General features: G+C 40.4%; 1 pseudogene; it reads right to left on the bottom strand.

Annotated features, from left to right (window-relative positions):
* The window catches only part of LOC112064778 (protein enabled homolog), a 6,793-nt pseudogene extending 1,667 nt beyond the window's left edge, over positions 1-5,126 (bottom strand).
* Positions 5,127-6,756: the final 1,630 nt, after the last annotated feature.

Genomic DNA, 6,756 nt, shown 5'->3' with positions numbered 1-6,756 from the left:
TGAGCTCTTCTTTTAGCTTAGTTAATTCTTTTCTCATTTCATTTAAAATGTTTGGCTTCAGCCTGTCATAGTCCAGTCCTTCTGTCTGGACTCCTTTGGCACTGGACTGTGATGAGGGTGCAGATTTTGGTCTGTAAATAACAGGTGACTTGCTGCCATTCATTGTATTTGTTCTTTCCCAGGTTTTCTTGTTGGTTCAGGTGTGCTTGTTGAAGAGGCCTTAGAAGTTACAGGCTCTGAATCTTCATTTTTGTCTTCTTTTTGTTCTGTTCCTATTGTTGATCCCTTTTCAGCAATTCTCTTCCTCCTGGCCAGCAGGGTGCTCATTTCTTCCATTGAACCACCACCCCTAACGGAAGGGGCCCTTTTCCACTACCCGTATTTTTAGATGAGGCCAAATTCACACCAGTGATCTCCCCTCCGCTTGGGAAACAGGCATCCTCCATCTGTGACACTTGCCTAAGTTTTGATCCAGAAATTGCAGCTGCATGTCCAGTTAAAGGGTGACTGTCTTCAGACATGGATCCCCAAAAACTCCAGATGCAGGGAGAGGAGAAGCAGGAGGTGGTGGAGGAGGAGGCGGTACTTGATTAGGAAGAAGGTGGTAGAGGAGGTGGAGGCCCTGAGGATGGAAGTGGATGCGATGGAGGGAGTCCTGCGGGAAGAGGGAGTGTGACTGATGCCTGGGCAGGACCTGGTGGGAGTGGAGGAGGGGGTGGAGGTGCACGTGGTCCCAAGACAATGCAAGCCTGGCTCAGCAGCAGAGGAGACTCCCAGCACAGAGCTTAGAGGAGTCTCCAAAGAGGCAGGGGCAGCAGCATTTGACATTCTTCACTCTCGCTCCCATTCCACCTGCTCCCTTTCTAGCTGCTCTTGCAGCTCTCTTTCTTGCCTTTCTCGGTCCAGTCTCTCCAGTCTCTCCCGTTCTTGTCTCCCGCTCCAGGCAATCCTGACATTCTCTTCCTTGTCCCTCTCTCTCTCCAGCTGCTCCTGTTCCAGTCACTCCCTCTCCAGCCTTTCCCTTTCTAACCTCTCCCCCTCCAATCTCTCCCTTTTCATTCTTTTGCCCTCCAGCCTTTCCTGCTCCAGCTCCTTTTCTTTGCTGTTGTAGTTGCCTTTGAATTTCCGATTCTTCTTGTGATGGGCCATTCTGAACTTGGGCAGGTAGTTGTGAATTTTGTCTATGAGCTCTTCTTTTAGCTTAGTTAATTCTTTTCTCATTTCATTTAAAATGTTTGGCTTCAGCCTGTCATAGTCCAGTCCTTCTGTCTGGACTCCTTTGGCACTGGACTGTGATGAGGGTGCAGATTTTGGTCTGTAAATAACAGGTGACTTGCTGCCATTCATTGTATTTGTTCTTTCCCAGGTTTTCTTGTTGGTTCAGGTGTGCTTGTTGAAGAGGCCTTAGAAGTTACAGGCTCTGAATCTTCATTTTTGTCTTCTTTTTGTTCTGTTCCTATTGTTGATCCCTTTTCAGCAATTCTCTTCCTCCTGGCCAGCAGGGTGCTCATTTCTTCCATTGAACCACCACCCCTAACGGAAGGGGCCCTTTTCCACTACCCGTATTTTTAGATGAGGCCAAATTCACACCAGTGATCTCCCCTCCGCTTGGGAAACAGGCATCCTCCATCTGTGACACTTGCCTAAGTTTTGATCCAGAAATTGCAGCTGCATGTCCAGTTAAAGGGTGACTGTCTTCAGACATGGATCCCCAAAAACTCCAGATGCAGGGAGAGGAGAAGCAGGAGGTGGTGGAGGAGGAGGCGGTACTTGATTAGGAAGAAGGTGGTAGAGGAGGTGGAGGCCCTGAGGATGGAAGTGGATGCGATGGAGGGAGTCCTGCGGGAAGAGGGAGTGTGACTGATGCCTGGGCAGGACCTGGTGGGAGTGGAGGAGGGGGTGGAGGTGCACGTGGTCCCAAGACAATGCAAGCCTGGCTCAGCAGCAGAGGAGACTCCCAGCACAGAGCTTAGAGGAGTCTCCAAAGAGGCAGGGGCAGCAGCATTTGACATTCTTCACTCTCGCTCCCATTCCACCTGCTCCCTTTCTAGCTGCTCTTGCAGCTCTCTTTCTTGCCTTTCTCGGTCCAGTCTCTCCAGTCTCTCCCGTTCTTGTCTCCCGCTCCAGGCAATCCTGACATTCTCTTCCTTGTCTCTCTCTCTCTCCAGCTGCTCCTGTTCCAGTCACTCCCTCTCCAGCCTTTCCCTTTCTAACCTCTCCCCCTCCAATCTCTCCCTTTTCATTCTTTTGCCCTCCAGCCTTTCCTGCTCCAGCTCCTTTTCTTTGCTGTTGTAGTTGCCTTTGAATTTCCGATTCTTCTTGTGATGGGCCATTCTGAACTTGGGCAGGTAGTTGTGAATTTTGTCTAGGCAACGTTGGCCCTGTTTCCTGTGAATTCAACACGTCGAAGGCATGCATCACAGTACTTGCGAAGACATTGGCATCTTCTTTGCTGCCAAAGTTGAGACCATACACCTGTCTAGCGTTCCACCATTGGTGGAAGGTCTGTGTAGCTTGATTGTACTTCAACCCTTTATTTTTTTAATGAAGTACGATTGACATACAATGTTACATTAGTTTCAGGTGAATAACATAGTGATCTGATTTTTTATATACATTACATACATTACAAGATGATCACCATGATAAATCCAGCTACCATCTGTCACTGTCTAATATTATTACAGTATTATTGACTATATTCCATATTTTATATTTTACAGCACCATAACTTATTTATATTTGTAAGTTTGTGCTCTTTAATCTGCTTTGCTGATAAAATACATTCCTCCACCCTCCCACCTCCTCTCTGACAATCATCAATTTGTTCTAGGTATCTATAAATCAATTTCTGCTTTTTTTGTTATTGTTCACTTCCTTTGTTTTTTAGATTCCACATATAAGTGAAATCGTATTATATTTGTCTTTCTCTGACTTATTTCATTTAGCATAATACCCTCTAGGTCCATCCATGTTGTTGCAACATCTTCACTATCCATTTAACTATCTTCACTATCCATTTACTCATCGAAGACATTTAGGTTGCTTCCATCTCTTGGCTATTATAAATAATGCTAATATGAAAATAGGGGTGCATATATCTTCTCAAATTGGCGTTTGTTTTCTTTAGATATGTATCCAGGAGTGGAATTGCTGGATCATATGATAGTTCTATTTTAGTTTTTTAGGAACCTACATACTGTTTTCAACAGTGGCTGCAACAATTTACATTCCCACCAACAGTGCACAAGCGTTCCTTTTTTTCCACATCCTTGCCAACACTTGTTATTTCTTGAGTTTTTGATAATAGCCATTCTGACAGGTGTGAGGTGGCACTGATTTGCATTTCTCTGATGATTAGTGATGTTAAGCATTTTTCATGTGCCTGTTGGCCATTTGTACATCTTCTTTAGAAAAATGTCTATTCAGGTCCTCTGCCCATTTTTTAATCAGATTGTTTGGATTTTCTTTTTTTATATGTTAAGTTGTACGAGTTCTTTATATACTGTGAATATTAACCCCTTATTAGATATAAGACTGGCAAATATCTTCTCCCATTCAATAGGTTGCCATTTTGTTTTATTTCTGGTTCACTTCTTGTGCAAAAGCTTTTTAGTTTGATGTGGTCCCATTTGTTTATTTTTGCTTTTGTTTCCCTTGAATGAGGTGACATATCAAAAAAAAAAAATTATTAAGTCTAAAATCCAAGAGCTGAATGCCTGTTTTTTTTTTGTTTTTTTGTTTTGTTTTGTTTTTTGTGGTACGCGGGCCTCTCACTGCTGTGGCCTCTCCCGTCGCGGAGCACAGGCTCTGGACGTGCAGGCCCAGCAGCCATGGCCCACGGGCCCAGCCGCTCCGTGGCATGCGGGATCCTCCCAGACCGGGGCACGAACCCGCGTCCCCTGCATCAGCAGGTGGACTCTCAACCACTGCGCCACCAGGGAAGCCCTGAATGCCTGTTTTCTTCTAGAAGTTCTATAGCTTATGGTCTTATATTCAAGCCTTTAATTCATTTTGAGCTTACTTTTTTGTATATAGTTTAACATAATGGTCCAGATTCATTATTTTGCAGGTAGCTATCCAGTTTTCCCAGAACCATTTACTGAAGAGACTGGATTTTACCCATTGTATTTTCTTGCCTACATTGTTACAGAGTAATTGACCATATGTGTGTGGGTTTATTTCTGGGCTACCTATTCTGTCCCATTGATCTATGTGTCTGTTTCTGTTCCAGTACCACACTCTTTTAATTACTATAGCTTTTGCTCTTTCTCAAGATTGTTTTGGCTATTTGGGGGTCTTTTGTTGTTCCATACAAATTTTTGGATTATTTCTTCCAGTCATTTGGAAAATGTCATGGGTATTTTGAAAAGGATTACACTGAATCTGTAGCTTTTGGGGGGTAGTATAGACATTTGAATAACACTCATTCTTCCAATCCATGAGCCTGGGATATCTTTCCATTTATTTGTGTCATCTTTAATTTCTTTCATCAAATATCTTATAGTTTTCAGAGTACAGGTCTTTCACTTCTGTGGTTATATTATTCCTAGGTATTTTATTCTTTTTGATGCAACTGTAAATGGGATGGTTTTCTTAATTTCTCTTTCTGATAGTTCATTATTAGTGTGTAGAAATACAACAGATTTCTGTATATTAATTTTGTATCCTGCAACTCTACTGAATTCATTTATTAGTTCTAATATTTTTTGGTGGAGTATTTAGCATTTCTTATACATAGTATCATGTAATCTGCAAATAGTGACAATTTTATTTCTTCCCTTCCAATACGGATTACTTTTATTTCCTTTTCTTGTCTAGTTGCTGTGGCTAGAACTTCCAATGCTATGTTAAATAAGAGAATGGCAAGAGTGCACATTCTTGTCTTTTTCCTCATCCTAAGATGAGGAGAAAAGTTTTTATCTTTACACCATTGAGTACAATGTAAGCTGTTGGTTTGTCATATGTATTGTTTACTACTTAGAGGTACATTAATTACCTCTATACCCACTTTGTTGAGAGTTTTTGTCATGCATGGGTGTTGAATTTTGTCAAACACTTTTTTCTGCATCTACTGAGATGATCATATGATGTTTACCCTTTGTTTTGTTAATGTGGTCTGTCATGTTAATTGCAGATGTTGAGCCATTCTTGCATCCCTGGAATAAACCCCACTCTATCATGGTATACAATCCTTTCAATGCACTGCTGAATTTTGTTTGCTAATATTTTGTTGAGAATTTTTGCATCTATGTTCATCAAAGATGTTGGCCTGTAATTTTTTTTTTCCATAGAGTCTTTGGCTGCTTTTGGTGTCAGGGTAATGCTGACCTTGTAGAATGATTTTGGAAGCTTTCCTTCCTCTTGAATTTTTTTTTTTTTTTGAATAGTTTGAGAAAAATCAGTATAACCCTTCTTTCAATGTTTGGTAGAATTCATCTATGAAGCTGTCTGGTCCTAGGGTTTTGTTTGTTGGGAGTTCTGTGATTATTGATTCAATTTCATTACTACTCTTTGGTCTAATCAGATTTTCTATTTCTTCCTGATATACTCTTGGAAGACTTTATGTTTTTAGGAATTTATCCATTTCTTCTGTTTTCCAATTTGTTGGCATATAATTGTTCATAGTAATCTCTTATGAATCTTTTTATTTCTATGGTATCAATTGTAAATTCCCCTCTTTTAATTCTAATTTTATTTATTTGAGACCTTTCTATTTTTTTCTTGATGAGTCTGGCTAAATGTTTATGAATTTTTTTATCTTTTCAAAGAACAAGCTCTTAGTTTCATTGATCTTTTCTATTGTTTTTTAATTGTTTTTCTCTTGCTACCTATAAGATTCTCTCTTTATATTTAACTTTTAACATTTTAATAATAATCTCTCTTGATGTGAGTCTCTTTGGGTTCATCTTGTTTAGGATTCTCTGTGTTCATGGACTTGGATGTCTGTTTCCTTCACCAGGTTAGGAAATGTTTCAGCCATTATTTTTTCAAATAAGTTTTCTGTCCCTTGCTCTCTTCTGCTTCTGGGACCCCTATAATGTGAATGTTAGTACACTTGTCCTAGAGATCCAACTATCTTCATTTTCTTTTTGCCTTTTTTTTTTTTTCTGTTCCAACTGGATTATTTCTAGTACCTTGTCTTCTAGATCATTGATCCTTTCTTCTGTATTATCTGATTTGCTTCTGATTCCATATAGTGTGTTTTTAATTTCAGTTATTGTAATCTTCAGCTCTTGTTTATATATATATATATATATATATTTTTTTTTTCTTTTATCAAGTTCTCAGTGAGTTCTTCAATTCTTCTTCTGAGTTTGGTAAGCAACTTTATTATTATTACCTGAACTCTTTACCAGGTAGATTACTTATCTCCATTTAGTTTAGTTCTTTTTCTGAGGTTTTGTCTTTTTCTTTCTTTTGGAACATATTCCTTTGTCTCCTCATTTTGCTAATTCTCTGTATTTATCTCTATGTATTACGTAGATCAGATATATCTCCTGGTCTTGAAGGAGTGGTCCATTGTAGAAAGTTTCCTGTGAGGCCCAGAAGAGCAATCCCCTATGGTCACCAGAGCCAGGCACTTCATGAGTGTTCCTTCTGTGGGCTGTTTGAGTCCTCCTGTTGTGGTGGGGTCATGTTTGCTACCGGTGTACTGATTGGTGGGGTTGTTCCCTGGCCCAGCTGTTTGCAAGGCCTGGTCATAACTGCTGGATTCATGACTGCTGTCCCAGTGAGGCTGGATTCAGGGTCTGA

This window comes from Physeter macrocephalus, chromosome 13 (assembly GCF_002837175.3).
Source record: "Physeter macrocephalus isolate SW-GA chromosome 13, ASM283717v5, whole genome shotgun sequence".
Classification (NCBI taxonomy): domain Eukaryota; kingdom Metazoa; phylum Chordata; class Mammalia; order Artiodactyla; family Physeteridae; genus Physeter; species Physeter macrocephalus.
This window is presented reverse-complemented; position numbering and strand designations above follow the sequence as displayed.